This window comes from Zootoca vivipara, chromosome 3 (genome assembly GCF_963506605.1).
Source record: "Zootoca vivipara chromosome 3, rZooViv1.1, whole genome shotgun sequence".
Taxonomy (NCBI): Eukaryota; Metazoa; Chordata; class Lepidosauria; order Squamata; family Lacertidae; genus Zootoca; species Zootoca vivipara.
Genome location: NC_083278.1, coordinates 29,793,910 through 29,821,650, shown reverse-complemented (window position 1 = coordinate 29,821,650; position 27,741 = coordinate 29,793,910). Strand labels below are relative to the sequence as shown.

The window sequence follows — 27,741 nt, the reverse complement described above, 5'->3', positions numbered from 1 at the left end:
GATATTCCACGACCGCAATGAAAACCCAAGCCACCTTGGATTGTTCTATGAAATACTTCTGGCCTTTGTCAATTTCCCTATTTCTAACAATAAGATCAATAACCTTTGTGAGGCATTCAGTTCAAGGATTCGAAAAGCACATTGTAGAGCAAGCGTGGAGAACCTTTGGCCTTCCAGCTTTTACTAGACTGCCATTCCCATCAGCCCCAGCAAGCATGGCCAACGGCCAGGTATGATGGAAGTTTCAGTGGCGAACCAGAGGCATACTGCAAAGATCTCTTGGGATGATGCCATTTCAGGATACTGGTGGGAATCAACACATCTCAACGCTTCCCCAAACAACAACAACTACTTCCTGGAAAGTTGAGAGTAGGGCTTTACCTCAGCTTTTCTTTCTGATGTACTACGGTACCAGCTTTCCATTTGGAGGGGCTCTAGGGAGAGGTTGTTGCTCCTTTAGATGGGACAGCATTCAAACTTGCAATCCCTCACCTGCTTTCTGGAGTAGCGAAATCCTCTGCATCATCTGTCCTTACAACAATGTGCTTCCACCCAAGCGCTCCATAGTTATCAATGCAAAGAGCTTTGAAGCAGCTCATATCAGTCACTATTGAATATGAACTGTAACAAAGATACAGTCATACCTCAACAACCGAAGGCATGCGCCGAAGCAGTGCTTCGAGAACCGAAAACCTCGACTTACGAAGACGGCCGCGGAACAGATCGTCTTCATAAGTCGAGGTACCACTGTATTTAAGTTACAGGTAGGTAGCCATGTTCGACTGGCGTAGTCGAAACAAAATAAAAAAATTCCTTCCAGTAGCACCTTATAGACCAACTAAGTTTGTCATTCATATGAGCTTTCGTGTGCATGCACACTTCTTCAGATACTTAAGCTAAAAGATATTTAACTTAATTTAGTAACAGGAAGACAGAAGATAAATCCACAGGACCCAGACTAGCTTTCTCATTTGCTAGTTTTCATTACAGAGCGACCTGGCACTATGAGATCCACTGGTAATTTGGCAGATCAGATCAGGTCCCTATGGCTATGTGGTAGACCGGAAGAGGGAATAGCCTGTAAACACAATCCCTCTTCCATCTAGCCAGTCCACTCGCTGCCACCATATATCCCCTGTCTACAATTACCATGACTAGGCCACTCCTTTCGAATGTTTCCAGCAGAATTTTGCATCAGCAAATGGCTCCTGCTTCCCTAGGCTTTCCTTACCTGTTTGTGTATCAGCTGTCAGTGACTTCCTCCCTTCTTTAAAAAATGCTGAGACCTCCAGTGTTTCCCCCAGGTGCACAGGCACTGAGGAAGAATGCTAAGATTTGTCAATTCCTCTAGCATCCATTTAGGATTATTGTCAACGTCTATAAATCCATAAGCAAGCTATTCCTTTGAGACTAATTCTCTTTGATGGGTGATGCAGCCGGGTCACCCAGCAGGAAGAAATCTTGTTGGTCCGTATTATAGATGTGGCAGCTCAGGCACATTCTGGCTTTCTGTGATCTTCCTGTTATTCATTTGCTGCTAGGAAGGATAAACCTTTTTCTTTGCCTTCGTATGTTGGAGAAGACATCCACTCTCTACCCCATCTTTGGATTCCTTCGCCCCTCACCACCTGGGTACAAAATGTTATGTCACAAGGCAACTGTGGGGATGGCAAGCTTCTCTTTAGCAGTTTATAGAGCATTCATTTTTTTAAAAAAAAAACCCTCTATCTTAAAAAAAACAAAAACTGGAAATGCCAATAATCAAATCGTATTGGGGAGAAAATGAAGCTAGCATCTAAAAAAACCAGCTTGGGAAATGGTCAGTGGAAAGGGTTCGGATGTTGATGGTGAGAATTTTGTGTTCCTACAAACATGCTACAGTAGGTCGAATCCAAGTAAAAGTAGACTCACTCATAGTCCTGAATTTGAGTAACAGACCGAACCAAATCCCGGTGGGGTGTGGCAGAGCATTGGAGCTACCATGGCAGTAATAGTCCTGTTGCTCATACGGACTAAAGCAGAAGGCAGAGGATGCTCTAGGCCAGGGGTCAGCAACCTTTTCCAGCCATGGGCCGGTCCACCGTCCCTCAGACCATGTGGTGGGCCGGGCTATATTTTTTGGGGGGAAATGAACGAATTCCTATGCCCCACAAATAACCCAGAGATGCATTTTAAATAAAAGCACACATTCTACTCATGTAAAAACACGCTGATTCCCAGACCGTCCACGGGCCGGATTGAGAAGGCGATTGGGCCGCATCCGGCCCCCGGGCCTTAGGTTGCCTACCCCTGCTCTAGGCCGGTGTTTTCCAACCGTGGCCCTCCTTCTGACCTAGTTTCCTTCCTGTGGCTCCCCTGTCCTACTGGGAGAAAGGTAGGCTATTCAAATGTTTTGTTTGCAAATAGAACATGTTTTATTTATAATTTTTATAATTTATACAAAATATATATACTTTAAGTATTTCTTGATCAATGGGACCTTTGTGCTTGATGACCAGAAACAAGCTTTTTAAAATCTGGTTCTATTGCTGTGAGGGATGACCAAAGATCACCTCTGTGTCCATTATGTTCACCTTGGTCCAGTTTACCTTGGTCCAGTACCTATTTATCTACTTGTACTTTGACATGCTTTCGAACTGCTAGGTTGGCAGGAGATGGGACTGAGCAATGGGAACTCACCCCATCGCAGGGATTCAAACCGCTGACCTTCTGATCGGCAAGCCCTAGGCTCTGTGGTTTAACCCACAGCGCCACCTGCATCCCACCTTTACCTTAGATACCTTATATAAGCCATTCACTGGTTGATCACGTGCCAAACAGTGGCTGATGGGATGCATTCAGCTTGGTGGGTCACAAACTATGAAAACCTGTTCTAGGTGTTCACTCTCTGCCCTTCTGAGAAGTTGTAAACAGGATACAACCTAAGATGTATCAATGTAAATAAATAAGGAAATAGAGAAGTAAACTGACAGGCATAGTCTGGGAATGTAGATGCCCCTCCCTCTGAACCGCAAGCACACCTCTATTCTGCAAGCTGAGTCGGCTAGCTCTTCTGACATCACAAACCTTCAGAATTCATGATGTCATAAGAGCTAGCCAGTCAGTGGCTGCTGCAGCAAGCTAGCAAAGGATTAGTACAGGTGACAAGTATGCTTGTGAGGCCCTTCGGAAAAGAGCTATTTTTCATTTCGTGCCAAATTGTGTTGCGCAATTCCAGCCTCTTGGCTTTGGGGGTGATGTGGGTTGTAAACATGAAGAAATAAAAATGGACTCAGATTACACAGAGAGGTTCCACAGAGACGTGCAGCACGTTGCAGGAGAAGTTACCTTGCCTTAGGTTGAACATGACGATTCTTCATTCTGACACACCCTTTTCTGTTGAATTGCAAGTCTGTCTCCTTCCCTTTGCAGACTCCTGGGTATTAGGATGAGAGAATACACAAAGAGGAAAAAGATCAATCTCATTCCACAGATAATGGGGCTGGTGCAGATGGTCACTGGGCTCCAGGGGTTCGATGACAGTCTTTTGCTGAAATGTAGCAGTGAATTCCCCCAGGAAAGATGAACACACAGAGAATGCTGTTTTGTTTGCCTAAGGAGTTGGCTTCTTCTTGTTTCAGCATTAGCTAGGTAGCCTGCTCTCTTTCTCTTTTGGACTCATTCACAATGTCTGCAGACCCTCCAAGTGTCCCTATTTTCCAGGGACAGTCCTGTATTAACACAAGCTGCCCCAGTTTTTTTATTTGAACCCGGAACATCCCACTTTTCCTTAGGACACCCCTACTTTCAATCATCACAGAAATGTCGGACAGTATGGTAGGACATCCCTATTGGAGTTACGTCAAGGAAATAAGCAACTTTTTCGAAATGCAATTGGGGATTTGAACCCTGGCATCCCAGGTCCCGGTCCGGCACTCCAAGCACTTTCCCACACTGAGCGCAACCCTTTCAGGTAACCCTAAAGGTCAACGAGTTTGGACCTGATGACCGAGCTTCTTCAGATGGGTATTCCCTGAAACAGACATTGCCAGTGAAGTATAAATGAAATGCAGCCATACAGAAGCTGCCTTGTGCCGGGTGAGACCAGCAGTCCAGCAGTGGCACTGGTTCTCTAGGGTCGACAGGGGTTGGAGATAACCGGGGATTGAACCTGGGACCTTGTGTACGCATAGCAAAAGTGCAGAAGGAAAACCAAATGTATACCATTTGGCGCAGTTCATCCTGACAGAGGGATGAACTCGAGCAGCTGTTGCAGAAGAGTCAGAGAGAGAGAAAGAGAGAGAGAGAGCCTGTCAAGTGAAGAAAAGCAATGACTGATGTTTCTGGCATGTGAGTTCTCCGAGCAACCAGATCAGGAAATGAGGTCACTTGTATACAACTTGACTTAGAAATAACTGTTTGTCAGCTCACCAAAGTGTGCGGTACAAATAGCACGATTCCCATGATACGACTCGGGCGAGGGCGCGGAATTAATCTCGCAGGAAGTGTTCCATGAATATTTCCACATCTCCGTCCAGGGTCAAAGCAAGTTAATTAAAGCTGTTTGCAGTGGAAGAACCATTTTAAGTTGCTTTCCTTCGACCCCCACCCCACCCCGATCATGCTCCGCCCAGCTTCCCAAAGTGCATAGCAAGAGAAGTCTGAGCACTTAAGGAAACCGATCGATAAGCAAGTATATGCTAGGGACTCTAAAAGCCTGCTTTTAAAGGTGGGGGGGGGAAGCTGAACAGGATACGCTGCTAGTTTTATGTGACAAAGGTAGGATTTGGGAGAAATCCTGATAATTATCGAGCCCTTTATCACATCAGGGGATAACTACTGTTGGTGCTACAATTGACAGAAAGCTTTTGCTGTTTAGTCTCTATCTCTAAACGTCTATTAATTAACGTTGGGTTTAGCTTTCTTTCTTAAGGTAAAATTAGATTTAGGCAAGTGCCACTGAAAAATAGCCTCTGTGCATATATTACATTTAGGAGCACTAGATGTCATGGGGAGTGATGTCATCATCATCATCATCATCACCCTGTGAGTTTCTCCTGATCCGCTCTTAGGCAGAACAAGGTAGCTGCCTCAGGTGGCAGATATTGAGAGGCAGGGTGGCTCCCTCTTCCCCCAGCTGTTCTCCCCGAGGCCCCCCAGGCTGTTCTCATTCTCTCAAGCTGGTACCCTGGCAGGTGCCTCGAATGACTTTTAATCCTGAACCTGCGTGTTTTGGAACAAATCCGTCCTCAGGGTCACATCCTTAGCAGCAATTCTCACCGGATGCCTGGGACATGTTCCCCTGGATATTGGGCTTAGAATACATTTCATTTCAAGGGATAGAAGTGGTTTGTTGAGTATTTACAAACAACTGGAAACAGATTAAGACGTTGGCGGGATTATTGTAAAAACCTGCAGGTGTTTTTTTTTTTAATAAAAAAGATATGAGATATATCTTAGAATAGACGAATAAAAGAATAAAAGAATTTGGAATATGCAGGAAAGGACAGAAATAAATGCAAGGGACCTCAGAAAGAGAGGGAAGGGAGTAGAAATGGAAGATGCTAGAACTTGGCAGAATAATTGTTGTAATGTATATAAATGAAAATTATAAACAACAACAACAACAACATTTCAAGTACCAGGGCCTTATTTCTCTAGTAGCCCCACCCCCACCACTGTTATTACACCAGTGCTCCAGAATTTCTACTTTTGTCTTAAACTCGAAAGTGCCAAGGAGGTTACTTTCTTCCTTATGCTCTGTACAAGGCTCTGTGACCAACAGCCCATCAAACCCCGCCATGCAACAAAGTGAAGCAGGTTTCTTTAAGTGTTGGAATTAATGTTGTCTGGTCTTGTGAATCCATGGCGCACAGGGCCGGTTTTGATGCCTCTGAATGTCACCCCATTTGGTGGGGAGCTTTCTGAGACTGAGGAGCAGGTTTTGGTCTCTGTTTGGAAATGTTTTTGGTGGTGGTGCATTAGGGGACCTGAAGCACACCAAGCCAGGACAGGTTGAGGGCAACAACGCGGGAGTTGGGGACATCACAATGGGCAGTCCAAGCAGGTATGGCACAGCAGCTGAACACAGGAAATGGGTGCCAAATGTGCAGTCCCGCTGGCTGCTGGGGGCTGCTTTGCCAGCATTCACCCCACAGGGAATGCATTGTCAAAGCAGCATGGAGCAGCCCTGAACCTTCCTGAGGTTCAGAGGAAGGGGGAAAGGAAACAGTGTCTCGTCCCCCCCCCACCTCCTCCAGATCATACAGGGTTCAAAAAACCCCAATTAAACATTTCCCCAAACTAATTTGGGGCCGGAACAGGGTCGGTTGGCATCCTGTGCCAGAGGGCATTTGGGGACCGTGCAGTGCCTCCACAGCAACAAATGACATTATCCATTTGCAAACCTCCATATTTGTTGGTTTCTTAGAATTCCTGGGCAATGCCAAGTCCTTCCAGCGAGTAATTAATATCCCAACCTAAAGTCAGCAGGCGTCCTTTGCTTTTCTATTTGGTGAACCACAGCTTCTCGCCCACAGAGGAATGAAAAATATTCAGAAGGGACCAGGTGATGTTAAAAGCGGCAAAGGATTCCTTTTGTTCCCTTCTATCACGATTGGCTTTTGACTGTAATAATATTTGCTGGGAGAGTGAAAATGACCCACTCTTTGCTGTAGTTCACATTCAGTGCGTCCAATCTGCAGTCCCTGGAGGAAGCAAGTCGGGGAGGGGGGGGGGGCGGAGGAAGCAAGTCTGTATTGCAGCTGCCGGTGTTTGTGATCAAACTCATCAGAGAGCTGCCCAGCCAGATCCAGTGTCCAGATAAACATGGTATTCATGCTAACCATCTGCCTACGGGTCAATAGGGACAAAGATTTAAAATAATTACCCCTAATGAATGAATATACAATGACGCTCCTATGTGATGTAGAGTATCATCAGTCAGCACACAGACCCAGTGTTTAAAAGAGCAGTTGTTTTTTAACCCAGCCTTAGACTCAACCACTTCTAAATATGACTAGCATATGTTGCCTCAGTTCTGTATTGGGTACGTCAGCCATAGTGCTTGTTTCAAAATGCTCCCAATGGACACTTCTAATCATAGTTATTTATCACCATCAATTTTGATAGAGTTAGCAGTATTTGTAGGTCCGCCATGGACTTTATTCAACAGCTGTATACAGTAGTAGAAAAGCAAGGCGTGTTGGCACACTACTAAGAAGCCTATTCAACACTACATAAACACTAGATGCAGTGTCTCCAGCTGTTGTTGGACTACTACAACAACCATCATTCCTGGTCCTGCTAGCTAACCTCGGCTGGGGAGCCCAAGTTGAGAAACCCGGCACTAGATGCAGGCTTGGTCCATCAGAAAAATTCCAAAAGCTGAAGCAGGACAATGTTCTATTCGGACAAACCAGTGTGTCACAAAACAGTGAGCAAACTTTGGGGTTTCCCATTATTTCGAATGTTAAGTAACACTGGGGAGGGCAAGGGAGGATATGCCACATCTTCAATTCTCCAAACTGAGGACTCTAGTTGAGGGCCAAGACCCCTGGAATTCTGTGCTCCGCTCAGCAGGGATTGGGGTGGCCTATAGGACGAGATGGTTGGACAGTGTTCTCAAAGCTATGAACATGAGTTTGACCAAGCTGCAGGAGGCAGTGGAAGACAGGAGTGCCTGGCGTGCTCTGGTCCAGGGGGTCATGAAGAGTCGGACATGACTAAACAACAAATAACAATATATTCATCAGAGATGTACAAGTATCCTTATTTAACTTCAACAAATTTAGAAATAATCCACTGTGGTTTACCACTGCCCTGCCCTGAATATTTCCACTATTCCTATTCAGCTACCCAATACATAGCCAGTTGCTCAGCTTAAAGCACGCTTTCTATGTGCAAACTGCTTCCCTGCCTCATTCATTCCCCTGCTATCGCTCGAATTATCAATTACGTTTTCAGCATAAGAATAAAGGCAGGCTACTTTTGCTGTCTCCCTGGGGTTTATTCCACCATGTGTTCCATTGAGAAACTCAGCTGTCGAACTGTAAGGCTGCACTCCTCTGGAACCTTGCCCACTGTTTTGGAAAATGGAAAACATGTGCTCGGGCTCCAGCAGCCGTAATCTTTATTCACATTGTGTATTCATCTAGTTAGTGATTTCTGGACCAGCAGTGCCCACAGCCAACACTTTACTTGTTGCACAAGATCCAGTATCCTGGTGGCGTTCATAAATTTCTCATCTGTTCTTTGCCATGCAAGCTGTCGCCTCAACAGCCAGTAATGATATGCGCCTGCTTTTCCTTGCTATTTCAGGTATCTCCATATTGAAAGGGATCTCTCTCTCTCTCCTTAGTGGTGTCTGTACCAAACTGTGATTAAGCAGTTTGTTTCCCAGCTGCTAGTATTCCTGTCCTGGCATAGGACAGGATGCTGAACACATTTCACATAGTGTCATGCTGGCTACCCATCTAAAGCCTATTGTTACTCAGGACTAATGCCCAGAACAAAAGGTTTGGCTAGTTTATACTTGGGCACCAGTCCATCTCAACAGATGGGTATCAGTGCAGACAATCAAGAGAGTATATTTGCTCATCAAATTAGAAAGTGGGGGCATTTTTCCCAACTGAGTTGGTCAAAACAGCTGCCTTCGTGAAACATGTGTGCCTATGGTTAAAAGGTCTTGTGGTTACAGGAATCTATGGATGCTTTCACACTTAGAACATCAACATGGGCCAAAGGGAGCCGTGATACTAAACTACACTGTCGGGCTGTACAAGGTAAAGAGGAGATATGACAGCCATCTTCAAATATCTCAAGGACTGTCACAGGGAAGAGGGAACAAGCTTGGTTTCTCCTGCTCTCGTGGGTAGGACATGAACCAATGGCTGCAAGTTACAAGAAAGGAGATTCTGACTAAACATTGGGAAGAACTTTCTGACAGTAAGAGCTATTCAACAGTGGAACGGTCTACCTCAGGAAGTCGTGGACTCTCCTTCCTTAGAAGTTTTGAAGCAGAGGTTTGACTAGATGACCCTTGGGGTCCCTTCCAACTCTGAGGTTCTATGATTCTAAGCTCTAAGCATAGCTGCCAAGTCTCCCGTATTCCCCGGGAAACCCCCGTTTTTCCAGCCGTTTCCCACTGGCAGCCCGGATTTTAAAAACCCCTGTAAATCCCCCGGATTCTTACCGGCCCGGGGAGGCTCCTTCTGCGCATGTCTGGAGTCTCTGGACATGCACAGAAGTGATTTCTGGTGCTGTGGCCATTTTGGAAATGGGCAGAGCATGTGTAGAAGTGACTTCCGGTGCCGCTCTGCCCAGTTCCAAAATGGCCACAGCGTGACTTCCGGCGCTGCAGCCATTTTGGAAATGGGCAGAGAGAAAATTATGAACAGAAGATTTGGTTTGCCAATCAATGTGAATATTAAAGTCCCCAAAAGCTAAGGTAGGGTGAATAAGCTAAGATACGCTTGCCATGTATCAAAAAGAAAAAATCCGGAGCTTTTTTTTTTTTGCAAAATTGCAAAAAAGTAACAAATAAAATTTACTTTTTAAAGGGAAATCGGCAAAAACAATACTGCTGGCATTGGTTGCCATAAATCCGGATTTTCCTGGACATTTTGCCAATTTCCGCCTGGACACTCCTTCCAGCTGCAGTATTCTGGGTACGTCCAGGAAATTCTGGACATATAGCGACCCTAGCAAAGACAGTATCAGAAAGGAAGGTTAAGGAAAGAACCAGGGGAATAATAAATCATAGCAATCCCTAGACTGCAAGGAGCTGATAAACGAAGGGTGTGGACTTTAAAACATAAGAAGGAAAAAGGGCTTGGGTAGGGCCTCTTTTGACTAAATTATTCACTGCCATGCAGAACTTGCTATTCATTTGCCTCACATTGATCAGCCCATTTGTGAGCCCTTACTGGAGAAGAGGTAAACCGTAGTAGAGAAAACAGTTCTAGTTGACTTGAACAAACAAACCTGTTCAGAAAAGTGGGGTGAGCTAATCTGATCCAAAAGGAAATGTTCTGCTGGGTATATTCTCAGCTCATTCACCTAATCTTCACTGAGTCCCAGGTTCAGCTGGGTCCCTTACCTCTTTTAGGGTCTTTCCTTGATCATTTGCTTTTCTTTGATAGCAGCTTGGCCACTAAGGCAGTAATTCAGAAAACCATGTCAATTCGATCTGCTTCTGTATCAAAACCGTTGGGTCTCCTATGCAGTTCTCTAATAGAAACCACTTCAATTGCCTAAAATGACCAGCCCTAGGAGAATTCCCTCCTTTCATATGCCAGAGTAATACAAGAAAGGAAATATAATCCAATTAAGAGATTGCGAAACTTTTTGATGCTTGAATTTCAGCTCTCCCTCTAACAGAGCCTATGCCTAAAACTCTAAACCCATGTCTTTCATTGGGGGGCGGAAATAGACTATGTGAATCAAATATCTTGACAATGACCATATGATTCATATGTAATTAACTGTATGTGTATGGTGCTTTTTTATTTCTTTGTGTTTGTTATTTGGACATCTTCAAACATGGAGCATATAACATAGTCATTCCTGGGAAGCAACTGTGGTCTACAAACAGGAGAGAAAGAATTCACTCAGCAAACCAGAACAATAAATGTGGTGGGGCAGTTTTGTGGGCCTAAGAGTGAGCTGTATATTTTTTTAATGCACAAAACATGGCAATTTGTGGCAGTCAGATTGCTTCTGTAACCATAATTGCAGTGGTTTTGCTCAAATTTATTTGTTTATATTTCTAACTAGAGGGAGGAAGTTCAGGCAAGCCTTGCACATACTCTTAGAGGTGAGCTGCATGTTCAGAAATACCATGCGGTGCAGACTTTCTTCGATTTTACCACTTTGGGTTTCAGAGAGGTAGAAAGAATCTTTGAATGCTATAACCATTGTTTTGAAAAGCAGCAATAGCTCTGCGGGGAGGCAGACAGTTTTGTAGCCTCTGCCTTTTGGGGATAATCACAAGTTGAACTGGAGTGATTTGGGGGTTCTTTCACATTAACTTATCAATCCCCTCCCATTAGAGCAGGGCACCTGGCAAAGCCTCGTGTCGTTCTTTTAACGTTGCCTCCTATCCTGCTGCTCATCTTCTGGTCCTAATGCTAGGATCAGCCCCACCTTAACTCTCCTCTCACTAATGTGGTGAGACTCTTGAGACACCCCCCCCACTCTCTCATCAATCTGATTTTCCTACCTAAAATAACCTGCCTGTTGAAATCCGCCGTTTCCGGGAAAATGTAATCCTTCAGTCATGAGTGCGTGCGACTGAGAATCTTGGCAAAAGCACACAAGCCCAAAGAAAGGAGATGCCAACAAAGCCCTCTCTCTAGCATGCCAGCACTCAGCTTCATAACCCACCCAGAACTCTAGAATGAAGGGAACGCTTTGCCAGACTCATCAACCATCGGATGTCAGGGGCCCACCCACGGTGCCCTCAGCCACTACCCCTCACCACATGAAGGAAAACAAACAAACACAAAGTTTCCCTTCTGGTCTTCTCCTTTCTCCGAAGGTCACGAGGGTTCAGAGAACCTGCCCTCTTCTGCCTATGGACAGTCTCACCTTCTGAATAGCCTCTCCTAGGGGAATCAAAACATGGAAGAAGGTGTCAAACTTTGATCTCATGGGTTTCTTTCCTTATGTTGGATTTTTATCTTGAATTCTGGAAACTGGCATGGCATGAAGGAGAAAGCCTGCAGGCACTGAGTAAAATCTGAACAAGAGGCAACCTCTATGAAGTGGAACTGTGTTCCTCTGGTGGATGTTTCAGAGCATGAACTTCTTTTAAATATAATTTGAGTCATTTTAGACTACGTTCAGGAATCAAATGTGGAGGCTGCTGAATCTCGCTAGATTGGCGCCATGCCTCCTTGCCGATGCCCATCTCTCCTGCTAGTTCTTCCCCATTTTCTCTTTCTTTCTTTCTTCTTATACTTTTTATCCAATATCCCAACCACGAACAATAAAACTGGTGCTATTTTTATAGAAGAGGTGCCAGAACTCGCCACGAACGCCTCCCTTGTTCTCTTATAATGGCAATGGTGCCCACCTGAGAGGCGCCAGAACTGAGTTCCGGCAAGTTCCAGCTGAAAAAAGCCCTGAATAAAACTATACAAAATACATTAAGTGCCTCCACTTTTTTTTAAGGTTCAAGGCAGGCATGCGAAACAATCTCTCTGTGCAGAACAGAATACTACGTTTTAATTTTTTTTAAAAAAAAAAAACAACCCGCAGGTACAGGAGATAGTGAGTTTTAAGGCTGCATACAAACTATACTTTTAAAGCACGTTTGAAGCATTCTTTGCCTCAGAGAATTCTGGGAACGGCAGTGTATTAAGCATTGCTGGGAACTGTAACTCTGTGCCCAGAATTCTCTGAGGGAAAGCATGTCCCTCAAATGTGGCTCACTCTGCCTATTGATAGGGCCGGCCCTGAGGGAAGTTGTCACAGCTATGAGAGCCACTCAGTCCACTAGTGCAAAGATTTAGCTTCCTCCCTCTCCTTCTCCCACTCTCCAGATCTGCTCCTGAGGGTCAGGGGAACCCAAAAACAAATTTGGGGGTTTCAGGAGCCAGGACAGATGGGATTTCATTACACAAGCATAAATCCTTGTGTTAATGGAACAAGCTGTTTAGTTGCTACATTGGATACAACTCAGAGTCCTAGCAGTTACCTACCACTGTCTTAAAGAATGCTAAAATGGTTTGGCAGTCTGTATTAATACTAGCATGCAGGGCCCAAACTAGGCATTATTTCACCCAGGTCAAAGACCCAGTTTGGCAGTCCCTGTATGTGCATTTGCACACACACACACACAGAGGCTGGGAGCCTCAGTGGTGGTGACACACACGAGCCAACGTGGTGTAGTGGTTAAGAGCGGTGGACTCATAATCTGGTGAACCGGGTTCATTTCCTTGCTCCTCCACATGCAACTGCTGGGTGACCTTGGGCTAGTCACACTTCTCTGAAGTCTCTCAGCCTTATTCACCTCACAGAGTGTTTGTTGTGGGGGAGGAAGGGAAAGGAGATGGTGAGCCGCTTTGAGACTCCTTAAGGGGAGTGAAAGGCAGGATATCAAGTCCAGACTCTTCTTCTTCATCTTCATCATCATCTTCATCAGGAACAGTCTATCTTGCATGTGCAATCTCATTGTTTCTTCAGCCATACTATTTTCATGGCAGTACACAAGGTTCATTTTTTAAAGATATACAGAGCTTTCCAACTACCTGAACAAGCATATAAAATACCTAGCATGGAATTGTATCTGTGAATATTAATATTATCATTCCATGAAGTAGGAATTCCAGATGTTTTTGGACTGAAGCTGTCATAATCCTTAACTGTTGGCCCTGCTGGCTAGGGTTGATGGCAACTGGATTCCAACATCTGGGGTCCACAGGATCCCCACCTCTGCCCTACATGGTGTCTGCATTTCCACATGTTCCTCATCCATTTCACCTCCTGCTCCCGCTGTTGTCTACCTCTACTGAGTTTACAGTGGAAGCTTCTCAGGGCAAAGACCTTCCTTTTGTTTACATTGCACTATAAGCAACCATTTCCATTGATGGTTCTGTATACACCATCACCCTGATGTCTTGCTGAAGGAGTAGCTTTCTGGTGTGTGAAACGTTTGGTGCTCCTTTTTGAACCGAAATTAACAAGTTGCCACTTGAACTGGTTTTGCAATGCCACTCTCTGCTAATCTCGACTTCCAAAGCAGTGAAACTTGCTTCATGCTCATTACGTCTGAGCATTTAATGTGCGGCGCTTGTCCCGATCAGAAATGGCCCATATGCAGCGGCGAGGGGGTTTATTTTAAAGACAAACAACAGAAAACTTCAAAGTCACTGAGCAAATCTCCACAAAGGTTTGGCTTCTGTTCAGTTCTAGGAACGGAGGATGGTTCTCGTTAGTTTAATTGTACTTAAAACACATGTATAATTAAAGAGGCAACAGGACACCACCCAGGGTGATTATTTTAGAATTAAAACGCCACAGATTAGAGAGTGCATTTGCTCCATGTCTCATTGCAAACATGAGCCACTCGTTCTCGTTCTGAGAAGGTCATAGAGTCAGAGGAAGAATAATCTTGTGGTAAGGCATGAATATGGGAGACAGGAGATACACCCTCATTTTCTGGCTCTGCCACAAACATCCTGTCTGACCCAGGCTAAATCACCTAAATTGTGTGCCTTTGTTCAGTATCTCAAAAACACAGACTACAAACCTTCACTTATCTTTATTAAAGGCTAAGCAGAGTATACCCTTCAAGGGATGGGCCACAATGACACTGTGGTAGTGCACCTGCTTTGCACGCACAAGGCCCAAGGTTCAATCCTGGGCAATCCCTGTTGGAAAGCTGGAGAGCCTCGGCCCATCAGGGTAGACCAGGGGTAGGCAACCTAAGGCCCGTGCAGGGCCGGCTCTACATAGCCCCCCGGTGGCGCAGGGCACCATGGCGCCGGCCCGCCAGGAGGGCGCCGCGAGCTGCGCCTGCCCGCTGGCCGGCCGGTCCGCCGGTCCGCTGCGCAGCTGTGCGCGGCGCCCACCTGCCCACCGCGCTGGGAAACGGGGCGGGAGGGCACCGGAGAGATCGCACTGTGCCTGCCCGCCCGCCGCGCAGCAGCGCCGCGCCCACCCGCCCACCGCGCTGGGAAACGGGGCGGAAGGGCGCCGGAGAGATCCGGCGCACCATGGCGACAGGGGCGCTTAAGACGGCGCTGGGCCCGTGGGCTGGATACGGCCCAATCGCCTTCTCAATCCGGCCCGCGGATGGTCCGGGAATCAGCATGTTTTTTACATAAGTAGAATGTGTCCCTTTATTTAAAATGCATCTCTGGGTTATTTGTGGGGGCTGCCTGGTGTTTTTACATGAGTAGAATGTGTGCTTTTATTTAAAACGCATCTCTGGGTTATTTGTGGGGCAGAGGAATTTGTTTATTTTTTCCCTCCAAAATATAGTCTGGCCCACCACATGGTCTGCGGGATGGTGGACCGGCCCACGGCTGAAAAAGGTTGCTGACCCCTGGGGTAGACAATATGGAGTGAAACGGACAAATGTTCTGATTCATGTAAGCCTCTTCCCTATGGAAGTAAGTCCTGCTGAGTTGAGTGGGGCTTCCTGCTCAGTCAGAATGTAAGAAGAACCTTCAGATCAGGCCAAAGGCCCATCTAGTCCAGCATCCTCTTCTCACAACAGCCAACCAGATTCCTGTGGAAAACCCACAAGCAGGATCTGAGGTCTTCAGTACTCTCCCCTTCTTCAGTTTCCAGAAACTGGCATTCAGAAGCGTTTCTGCCTCTGACTGTTAAGGGGTTAGTAGCCACTGCAATAGCCTTATCCCCCAAAGGTAAGGATCCTTTTTTTAAAAAAACTGTAATAGGTTTATTGCAGCAGCAGCTTTCATTGACAACAGCTCACCTCATCAGATACACGTAGTCTTAGCCTATATAAAGTGCTACAAAATTCTTTGTTGGTTTTGCTGCCCAGGCTCATTTTCTTCTATCTGTCCTGAATCTTCCAACATTCAGCTTCATTGGATGTCCCTGAATTCTTCTGTTGCGAGAGCGGGAGAAAAGCTTCTCTCTCCACTTTCTCTACGCCACGCATGATTTTATAAACGTCGGTCGTGCCACCTCCTGCTTGCCTTTTCTCTAAATTAAAAAGTCCGAAATGCTGCAACCTTTCTTCATAGAGAATTGCCCCACCCGCTTGGTCATTTTGTTTGCCCATTTCCACCCTATCCTTTTCGAGGTGCGGCCATCTCAAATGAACACTCAGCAATTCGGCTTCCTCAACTAGAACCGTCCATTGGTGCAAACGCAGCGCGGCTCCAAACGGGGGTCCTTTGGGCACTTTGCTTGTTTGGCTCCCCCAAACCATTTGACTGGGGTTCTCCTGGCAGAAATATGGAAACAGTCGAGCTCTGACGGGCCCTTCTGGAAACGTGGCTCAAAGAAGAGGGGAGAGAAGGGCCAGAACCATCCACGTGGCTTCCTTTTCCCCTCCTCCCTTCCCTCTCCTCCTCTGTCTCTTCCTCCCTCTTAGCCCAGCTATTTCCAAAGGTAAGGATACGTAACGGTTGAAGTTGTAAGTCTTATATTTCTCCTATACGTTTCAACACAAGGACAGGAATTATACCCTGTTATAGAACTCTTGTTGGCAAGTCTCCCAACAGCTCCCAACAGCCACAGCCAGAATGGACAATGATGAAGGATGATAGGAATTATAGTTCAACAACATCTGAGGACCACCATGTTGGCTTGCCCTGCCATACAGCAGTGGGTCTGCAACATTCCTCTGAAAGGGTCCACATTTCTCGGAAGATGTCTATCCGCACTGCCCTTGATTGCCCTCCTGTATCTGGTGAGACACAGAGACATTGCTATGTCCCAGAAACTTATTCCACTGGCTCTCATAACTGTCTCTTTGAAGTGCATCCTGGACCTCTTTGCAAAGTCCTTAATGGCATTCATGTTGAGCTGGTGCCATACTGTATCTCAGCTATGATCTTGCTGACAGCTGTCTGTGGTAGGCAGCTGCCTCCACTTGTTCCTTTGGCTTACCATTCCACTTGTTACCAATTCACTTGAGAAACGTCTAGTGTAGCTGTCCCATAGGGCCCTAGGGAAATAAGGTATTTCTTGCTATGGGTAGCCTGGGGTCATTGGCTTGTCTGCAGAGGGTGAAAGTGCGCATCCTGGGAGTTGGTGTGCATGTGTGTGCCCTCAGAACAGAGGAGGCTGCCTTATACATACTCAGACCAATGATCCACCCAGCTGAAAATTGCTTATTTGACTGGCAGTGGTTTTCCAGGATTTCAGAAACGGTGATACCAGGGATTGAACCTGGGACCTTCTGCATGCAGAGCAGAAGCTCTACCATGGAGCTAGAGAGATCTGCTATGTCAGCCAAGAGTTATAGAAAGCCATAGGTTGAGGTATACAAACCAAGTCCAACAGTGTTCATACTATAGCACTGAGAATTTTTCTTATCTTTTGACCTTCTGTGAAATGCTCACTTTTCATCATTGTTCCCATTGCAGTAGAGATCACAACCTGATTTTTCCCCCTCTCTCCTTCTCTGGGAACCTTCCTGTCTAGCTATCACTGGAGAGTTCACCCCTGAGATATTCTCATTCCTGCTGAGAGTAGATACTCACAACAGCTCCTTACAGGTCCACCCACTTCCACAGGAAATGTCATGAGAAAAAATGTTTTCTTAGGCCTTCCCCCATTAAAATGCTATGAGAATGTTAGCTATCCATTTTGCATTTTTATAGCATTTTGGCTGGAAGTAATGTGAGAATGTTTAGTTTCTCCCCGCTCCCATTATTTCCAGTAGAAAGATCATGAGAATATTGTAAGATGTGACTCTTCAGCAATGGAAATAGTTCCACGATGGCCGTGGCTCACAGAATACTAAAACATGCCTCTGGTTGACATTTGGGAGACGTACAACCTGTCTTCCCCGGGATGTTAATGGAAATAGCTTAACATGAAATCTCGTTCACATTTGAGTTAACTGAAACCTTGATTGATTGAAATAGCCAATTCATTTCCTCGACGCCTCAAGACATACGCGCTGTGAAACAATCCAGATTAGGGTCTATTGCCGTTATGACATTTGTCTGATTTACGCAGAGCCATGAGTTGTTCTGGCTGCCCTTTCTCTGTCGCCCTGGACCACAGAGGGAGGCGAATTGAAGCTGTGGTGCCAAAGCTCACAGATAGCATGGCAAACGCAATCCACTTACCATGATGCAAGAAAAAGAGAAGTTAGCCAACCAAAATGGAAAAGAAAGCACAACAAGGGCATCCTCTATTTACAAGCAAGCAACACAAGAAGGCCTACACTTTCACATGTTGCATGTTGCTCTTGCATGTTAGTTGGCAGCACACAGATAATGGCCAGGAGACACAGATCTCTGACAGAGCCCCCCGTTCTTCAGCGCATTCATTGGGACTTTGCCACTTTCTGTTATCTACAGCTACTGCTTTTAGAGATCGCTCCATGAAGTCCCCTGGCATTTCCCCCCGTTCTGTGGTGGGAGAAGACCTGAGAAACCCTAATCTCCAAGAAGAAGCTCCCTGTGTAGCATAGGTGCCAATTCTATGGGCTGAAGGCAGCTCAGCCCCCCTTCCCATATGCGGGGATGGGACTGAGACCCCCAGACTTGAGGGGCTGGGTTCGGCTGGACCTCCCCACAATGGAGGAGGGCCTCTTCCCAACATTTGTGATGTCACACGTGTTTGTTGCACATGTGACGTCACACCCATGTGATGAGCCCCCTCAATGTCGCACAGAACTCGGCACCACTGCTGTGCAACAGGTACTTGTGGGCATGCATACATAAGGGCATATGCCCTCAAGTTCTCTCTGCTCACCAGCACCCAACCACACACCCCACATTAGCCCCCTACAGCAGGCATCCCCAAATTCGGCCCTCCATATGTTTTGGGACTACAACTCCCATCATCCCTACCTAACAGGAACAGGGGTCAGGGATGATGGGAATTGTAGTCCCAAAGCATCTGGGGGGCCGAGTTTGGGGATGCCTGCCCTACAGCTTCCACTTCTCCCCGTCATGCAACTAAGACCCCCTCCTTTCACTTTCCCGATCCTATTTTTGAAGCCACTTTTATTCTGCATACCCCCAGCCCCTCCACATTATTCGATTCCGGGTTTTCCCCTGCCCCAATCCTCTGGAACGTATTTCTTTGGGAGGTGGGGAAACAGGGAGAGGAAGGACTGGGGAAGTCCTTATGCTAACGCAATGACTTTGTTAGAGACAACCGTTACTGTTTCCAAATACCGTTTCCTTGTGGCTTAATTTCGTCCTTCAGGTCACCCACTCACCATCGTTGCATGTTCTAACCTGCGATGGGGACATAGCAACAAGTCTCTAAGTTGCGAGAAGTTCCAAAAGTGCAGCATTTATCTGGGCCAAATTTCCCTTCGAGGGAAATGGAGCGGATGGGGCAAACCAGTCAGATGAATGGGGTACAAATAATAAAAGTTATTGTTGTGGCAAACTATTAAAGAAGGCGTATAATACACTGTTGCAATGGGAAACCAAAGATGAAGAAGTCAAATCCGTAATGATTATGTGGGCACAGGATGTAGGCCATAATATACAGTTTGAGGATTGGATAAGACTTTGGAAAGTGAATTTGAAATTTATGGATTGCATACTGCTGAAGGAGAATTACATGAAGATGATGTACAGATGGTATACCACACCAGTAAAACTGGCAAAAATGTATAAAACAGGACAAAAGAACTGTTGGGGCTGTGAAGAAGGGGAAGGTACATTTTATCATATGTGGTGGGATAGCAAGATTATTTTTAAAAATTGGGAAATGATATACAATGAACTGAAAAAAATGTTTAAAATAACATTTGTTTAAAAACCAGAAGCGTTTTTGTTAGGTATTTTAGGAAAAGAGCTGTTGAAATAAAAAGGAACACTATTTATATATACTACAACAGCAGCAAAAATTCTAATAGCACAAAGTTGGAATACTGGAGAAGTACCATCTAAAGAGCAATGGCAAGAAAAACTTATGAACTATGCAGAGTTAGCAAAGTTAACCTTTTACAATATATTTGCAGAAACAAAAAAAAACATGGACTCATTGGCAGGATTTAAATAAACATTTACAACTTTATTTACACAAAACAAGAAATATAACAATGTGATAACATATACAAACAGCAGAATGTATCATTTAATGTAATAAACCAGAAATGGAAGCTGAGGGAAGTCAACAGGGAGGGGGGTGAATTGAAAAATGAATGTCTAGTATTGATATTGGAAAATTGGTTTGGAAAATATAAAATCAATTTTTAAAATTAACCAAAAAAAGTTGTTGTGGCATTTATGTAATATTTATGTTTATTTACAGTTACACAGGTTGAGCCCAGATGATCCTCTTCCTTTACAGAGCCCTCAGAAATCTCAGCCTGGCTTTCTTTTTTGTCTCTCCCAAACTGTATTCCCACCTCAAACTGCATTTTCTATTTACAGGGAGGTAGCCGTGTTGGTCTGCCGTAGTCGAAACAAAACAAAATAAAAAACCTTAGAGACCAATTAAGTTTGTTACTGGTATGAGCTTTCGTGTACACGCACACTTCTTGCAGTTTCTATTGTTTCTTTTCATACACAGATCTAGATTTAATCTTCCTTAGCAGTGGAGATACACTGCTTCTATTCAGAACAACAAAGCTGGTCATGTATCAAGAAGCATTAACAATTAAGAATTTCATGGAAACAGATTACCTGATTATTCTGGGCTACTGACGGTCCTTCCTCAAGTCCAAGTATCTGGTCAGGGTATTGCCTTGATGCAACCCTCAATGACAGTCCTCTTCACAGAATCTGATAGGAAACCCACCTCAATATTCCACATTATCTATCTATCTATCTATCTATCTATCTATCTATCTATCTATCTATCTATCATCTATCTATCTATCTATCTATCTATCTATCATCTATCTATCATCTATCTATCTATCTATAATCTATCTATCTATAATCTATAATCTATCATCTATCTATCTATCTATCTATCTATCTATCTATCTATCTATCTATCTATCTATCTATCTATCTATCTATCATCTATCTATCGTCATCATCATCTATCTTCTATCATCATCTATCATCTCTACTATATCTAATATATTGATCTATCAATAAAGCAGAGTGTTTTAAATCTAGTACAGTCATACCTCGGGTTAAGTACGCTTCAGGTTGAGTACTCTGCGGACCCGTCTGGAACGGATTAATCCACTTTCCATTACTTTCAATGGGAAAGTTCGCTTCGGGTTAAGTACGCTTCAGGTTAAGTATGAATTTCCAGAACCAATTACACTCATACTTCGGGTTAAGTACGCTTCAGGTTGAGTACTCTGCGGACCGTCTGGAATGGATTAATCCACTTTCCATTACTTTCAATGGGAAAGTTCGCTTCAGGTTAAGTATGCTTCAGTTTAAGTACTCCACGGACTGTCTGGAACAGATTAATCCACTTTCCATTACTTTGAATGGGAAAGTTTGCTTCAGGTTAAGTACGCTTCAGGTTAAGTACAGACTTCCGGAACCAATTGTGTACTTAAACCGAGGTACCACTGTACAGTAATTGTTTTCTGATTAACCTATGTTTACCATCTGTGGCTATGGAAAAAGAACAGTAATGATGTTTCCATATTAATTTTGCACCACGACACAGAATTTTAGGAAGAGCTTCTGTTTGTGGGTGTTGCAGATTGCAGATCACAAAAAAGTTTCTCAATAACCAGAAGATGGCACTGCACTGTAAAGCAGTTAGAACCACTGCTAGCTGGAACTGGAGATCTGGGAAGTCATTCTTTTTGATGCTGTCTTATTAAATGATAAGAACAAAACTGAGATGTTTTGCAATCAAAAATGCACTTCAGGAATGTCAATCAACAAAGCAGAAAAACAAAACCTAGCATTTGGATTCCTAATACATACAAAGCTGCCCGCTGCCTAATGGTGCCTTCTCTCCTTTTTTGAAACAGGCTTTCTCAGACACTTGTCATTGTCCTGGGGAAACGGTGTGGCCAGCATCACTCCACTCAGAAGATCCTGCCCATTTTGGGGAAATTACATTTTCCTACCGCTCCAATTGCAAAATGCAGTTGCTGGAAAACTAACAGTTCTCACGTCAGCAAGCAGAACGATTGCACCATGTTGCTGTTGGGATGACCATACTAAAAGAAGAACATCCTACCTGAACACACCATGTTGTGTGCCTACTGTTGCCCTGTAGGTTTTGCCCTTACCTTTCGCTTTACTCGGCTTGCCACACAGGGCATCAGCCTGTAGTTCCTGACAGGTTGGCTGGTTCAGAGAAGCCTGACATGGTTGCTGTGAAATTTGCAAGACTTTGGCGAAGTGTTTTGAGTCGCATGAGTACACTGTCATGCACAACAGCATAGATGTCACTGGCAACAGAGGAAAATAAAAAAGGCAGGCATTGTTTAATGGTTTAATAATAGGATGCTTTAAAATGGCTTACTCTTTTTTGGTTATGGACACTTTTCCAGCTGACCAGCCTAACCATAAACCATCAAGGTTCACTTAGCTGTTCTGAGGCTTGGCCAGTGATTCTGCGATTCGGTGTTCTATTGCACCAAAAGCGGTTTAGTCCTGCTGGACACATGACCCGAAAAGCTGTCTGTAGACAAACACCGGCTCCCTCAACGTGAAGTCAGATGAGCGCCACACCCCATAGTCACTTTTGACTGGACTTAACCATCCAGGGTTCCTTTGCCTTTTCTTTTACCTTTGAAAAGTGCACTCTACCTTTGGGAAGGAACACAGAGGAAATATCAGCAGCAGTGCCATATTTATGTATAGGCTAAGTAGGCTGAAGCCTAGAGCCTCTAAATCTAGGGGGCCTTGCCAGCCTGCCTGCTCCCCACTGCCACAGACTCCCCTCTCCCAAAATTGTAAACCCAAGACTTCATGAAAGCAGTGGGGTGCAACTTGAATTATTTTTTTGTAGGGCCCTAGTTCACAGCCAAAGTCTGCAAAATCTTATAGATTTGCCTGCCATCTAGATTGCCCTGGTGCAGGGGCCCCATTAGGAGAGGCCCATGGGGCCCAATTTGGCTAAATTGTTTCAATTGCCTTAAGGTCAGCCCTGATGAGACTGTGCAGGGGTTGGACTGACAAGCCCTGCACCTTCTAGGTCCCTGGTGTCACCATTCAGAGCACAGACTCAATGACTTGCTAGGGAAATAAAGGGGGGCACCTATTGGAAATCAGTTTTGTCACCTCTTCCCCCCATATGAGCCCAGCCACCTTTTATTCACAGTCGCATAAGCACTACACTACAGCATGGCCATAAACCTGTACGTTCAACTGCTGAAATACACACCCAATATGTAGCAATGGAGATTTATGTTACTGCTTTATGAATGAACACTGTGTTTTATGAATGTACTCTGTATTTTGTGAATTACCTAAGAGCCACTAATAGGGAGCTCTAGAATCTGACAGCTAACCATTTGGGTACTACCAAACAGCGACCCCTATTGCTGAAAGCAGGTAACCAGCAGGAAACGCTTCAGCTCAGCCTTTGCACTGTTGACTGAACACCACCTACTGTGCAGATAATGGAGAAAGCTCATAAATTGTATCCCTTCTGGCATCCTGACCAACTCTATTATGCTGGTGTAAACCCTGGTGCACCAGAAGACCAGAATAGCAGCAAATAAAATCCGCTCATGCGTCAGTGACTGATAAGACTTGTCAACCAGTTCTTCCAAAGTCTTCCTAAATGATAAAGCTCCAAAATACAGGCCAAAAGAGAGCAGGTCTAGGAAGAGCGAGGCATACAATGGCACCACTAGTGAAAAGGTCCTGCTCTGTGTAGCTCCTGCCCTGTCATTTGATAGGGTGCCCACTTGCCCTCCTCCTTGACATGGAATGTTCTCTACTGGAGTCTCCAGGTCTAGTACAAAGACCATAAGAAGGGAAAGCAGGGACCTTGAAGTTACCAACAGCTGTTAATCAACCAAGCAAGCACACAGGTCACCTTTGTCACAGTCAGGATGCCTATGTCCTGGCCAGGCCTGCACCCAATCTTGTTTTTGTACAATCTTATTTGTTCTTAGTAACCAAAATTATATTATCAACATATGCAAGCAGAAAAGTTGTTTTCCTTCATTTGCAAGGAATCGTGCAAAACAAAGTGGGACTAATAAAGAAAAGTTCCAGGGTGGCAACAGAAAGCAAACTAAAAATGCTTTTGCAGTTCATCAAAACTATCCACCAATATCAAGTTATAGGAAAACTGGTGCTATTAACAGTAATCCTTCTAGTTGATTAATTGGTTTGGCAACTTCCATGCACATGATGTGCGATGCTAATTATTTTGCCCAAGAGTTAAATGATAACTAATCAGAGGCAGTTACAGTTGCAAATGGCAACAAAATATCTGTGAAAGGAAGAGGAGCAGGTTTGCTCAAGTGTGTTGGAGGTAAAAATACTGTTTGTAATGAAGTGAGAGCAATAGTTTACTTGCTCGAATTAACAAATAAGAAAGTTTTGAGAATTTAAATTCTAGATTAAAATTGATTACTTAATTGAGAAGGGAATTGTAACAAAAACACTGGGGCCTAATTTGAATAGTAGAATGCCTGGTATCTGGTTGTCAATCTCATTGTTTATTTCTACACTGTGGCTGCAGACCAAAGCACTCCTCAGGAGACCTATGAGATTCAGGTGAGGGTCAGATGCCTTGTCAATCCCAACAGGTATATAACAGGATGAGCTGGCCTGCCCAGGCCACAAAAGGTTTACAAAGTTCAATTGCTTTAGAATTGGGCAGAACATTGTGATCAAGCTCTGTTAACATTGCCAGTCTAGGTGCACTTTTGAAAGTCCCTATTAGTATAGAATCATACAGTAGAGTTGGAAGGGTCATCAAGTTGCAGGAATCTCAGCTAAAGCATCCAAGACAGATGGCCAGACAACCTCTGCTTCAAATCCTCCCAGGAAGGAGAGTCCATAACCTCCCGAGGGAGACACTTCTGCTGCCTAACAGCTCTTACTGTCCGAAAGTTTTTTCGTGTTTTTCGTCGAAGTCTCCTTTTCTTGTAACTTGAAGCTGTTCGTTCCTGGCGCTCTTACGGCCTTGTGTCCATTTAAATTAAAATTGTGCATCCTTTGCACACATAGAAACGAACTCGTCTCAAAGAAGCTGTCTAATATTTGATAGCATAATTAGAGCTAATAAGACTATCTCCGTTTCATATTTGACTTATTATGCCAACTCATTGCGACCAATTGTTGGTTTATAGAAAGACATTATTTGTGCTATCTAAAGGAGGGTATTTAAGCATAGAATTGCAGGTTTCTAAGACAGGAATTCACGTGAAATAATAATCTGCTGTCTCGATATTGGCTTTAACGTACCTAATGAGATTTCCTGCATTAATATAATTGGCTATAAAATTAGACTGCATCTCAATGAACGCTTTAAGTTCACCAGCACAAAACTTCCCACTGGATTATTATTTGCAGGCTTGTCAATCAGGTGCTCACCGTTCCTTTAAAGTTTAAGCCTTATTAACCTACACACTGGATTTGACTGATGATAGGCCATAACAAACAAAGAGAGCCCACTCTCCAGTTCCAAATCCTGTCATCCCAGTTCAGAGGGTCTCCACAAACCCCTCTGGAAGAGATGAAAGGATCACTCAAATGTCTGATTATTCAGACATACAAGCTATGAGGGGACATTGTGTTGTTGGTTTTTTTGTTATTAAAAAAAAGTTTGCAGAGTTCCTTGAGGAATGAAATACATCTCCTTTGGGGTGGGGTGGGGGTGCAATTGCTCTGTATGAATCGCAGCACAAAGCTAGCCTTGGTTTTTTGTTTTGTTTTTAGCTTTGGTCTTCACGGACAGTGTCAAATGCACGCTGGGAACACCATATGCAAGATCTGAATTTAACACACGGTTGGCAAAAGCAGCAAGATTCAAATTGCACCATGCCAAGGTTGCCCAGATACGGGTAGAAAGCCGGATGGCTTTCCGCTGGTTTATCAGCTATGTTAGAGAATCTCCAGAAACTGGTGAAGTTTTGTTATGAAGTCCAAACAGAGTTTCATCTGGGTACTCTGAAGATGCACAGATTTTCAAGGAGGATACATACATTGCTATATGTGCCTTTGTGCACTGCATGTGAGCCTTGGATCTAGATGTTCAGTCACTGGATTACTGGCATTCCCTCCCAATGATCCAGTAGCCTGACCCGAGAGACAAAGCACCTTCTCTTTGTAGGCCTGATTCTAATTGGATCTCTTTTGGCTTCCCAGAGAAGCACCTGAAGTTGTCTGTAGGGTAGTTATGCATTCTGCTTCAGAGAGGACATCACTTTAAAGATAAAGAACCATAGAATCTTAGAGTTGGAAGGGACCCTAAGGGTCATCTAGTTCAACCACCAGTAATGCAGGAATCACAACTAAAGCATCCATGACAGAAGGCATCCAACCTCTGTTTAAAAACCTTCAAGGAAGGAGAGTTCACCACCTCTCGTGGGAATCTCTTCCACTTCCAAACAGCTCTTACTGTCAGACAGTGTTTCCGAACATTTAGCCAGAATCTCCTTTCTTCTGACTTGAAGCCATTGGTCCAAGTCCTACCCTCGAGAGCAGGAGAAACCAAGCTTGTTCCCTCTTCCCTGCGACAGCCCTTGAGATATTTGAAGAGATATTATCTCCTCTCCTCCTCTTTTCCTTGTACAGCCCGACAGTCTATTTTAGTATCACGGCTCCCTTTGGCCCGTGTTGATGTTCTAAGTGTGAAAGCATCCATAGATTCCTGTAACCACAGACCTTCTAACCATAGGCACACGTGTTTCACGAAGGCAGTTGTTTTGACTAACTCAGTGACAGCCCTTAAGATATTTGAAGATGGCTATCATAACTCTTCTCCATCTCCTGTTTTCCAGGCTAAACATACCCAGCTCCTTCGAGCTTTCCTTGTAGGGCTTAGTTTCCAGACCATGAGTAGGCAAACTAGGGTCCAGGGACCGGATCCGGCCCAATCACCTTCTAAATCCGGCCCGCGGATGGCCTGGGAATCAGCGTGTTTTCACATGAGTAGAAGTGTGCTTTTATTTAAAATGCATCTCTGGGTTATTTGTGGCACATACGAATTCATTCCCCCCCCCCAAAAAAAATAGTCCGGCCCCCCACAAGGTCTGAGGGACAGTGGACCCTGCAGAAAAAGTTTGCTGACCCCTGTTCCAGTCCATAAAAAAGAGAGCAAGGGCTTTGAAACTGCCTATCCACAGTAAGCAGTAGCAGTCACATAGGTTCACCAGATCATAGTCTTCCCCACTATGGTGAAAGGCATTGCATCTCTATTTTAGATTATGACAATTATTTCTGGATTTGTGTTTATACCTATAAATTAACACATGCAATTTTTATGCAAACCTGTGTCTTTTCTTAAAAAGTGAAGAATCTTGTCCTTTTTGCTGATATGTATGTGGCTAAGGTGGCAGGCAGCAGGTCTAACATTGGGATACATTGTCGTCCTGCCATGTGGTCATGATAATGTAGCCATCTTCGAATATGTCAAGGGCTGTCGCCCGCCGCCCGCTGCTGCCTGATGTGTTGGCGTGGCGCCGCAGTGTATCCCTCCTGTGCGCACATGCGTCGTGATGCATGCATCATGTCTTGTGCATCATGACACATGCGGCGTGTCTTTTAAAAATAGGATAGCTGCTTATTTCCTTGACATCTGATGCTAGGGCGTTCCACAGAGGGGCGCCACTACCGACAAGGCCCTCTGCCTGGTTCCCTGTAACCTCACTTCTTGCAATGAGGGAACCGCTAGAAGGCCCTCGGCGCTGGACCTCAGTGTCCGGGCTGAACAATGGGGGTGGAGACGCTCCTTCAGGTATACAGGACCGAGGCTGTTTAGGGCTTTAAAGGTCAGCACCAACACTTTGAATTGTCCCATGATCAGAAGAACCCATTGCTAGCCCAGCCCTTCCAATTCATTGGGATTTCCTCTGTTTGGCAATACATCACCCTAATCTCAAGATTCTTGGACTGCGATTAAAGACTCTTTTTAAAAAAAATCAGGAAGAAAATTAACTTCATATTAAAATACCTTTTAAAAGTAACGTTGCTTTTATCCAAACGGTAGCTGACCAAGTGGCATCCTGGAAAGGTAGTTAGG

At 44.7% G+C, this 27,741-nt stretch overlaps 1 long non-coding RNA gene across 1 annotated transcript; it reads right to left on the bottom strand.

The window, feature by feature from the left end:
* Positions 1-27,741, bottom strand: LOC118082862 (uncharacterized). Its single transcript, XR_004692309.2, has 3 exons — positions 27,673-27,741; positions 3,328-3,415; positions 1-1,628 (listed from the first exon to the last, which is right to left on the bottom strand). It is a non-coding gene; the product is annotated as an uncharacterized LOC118082862 (long non-coding RNA).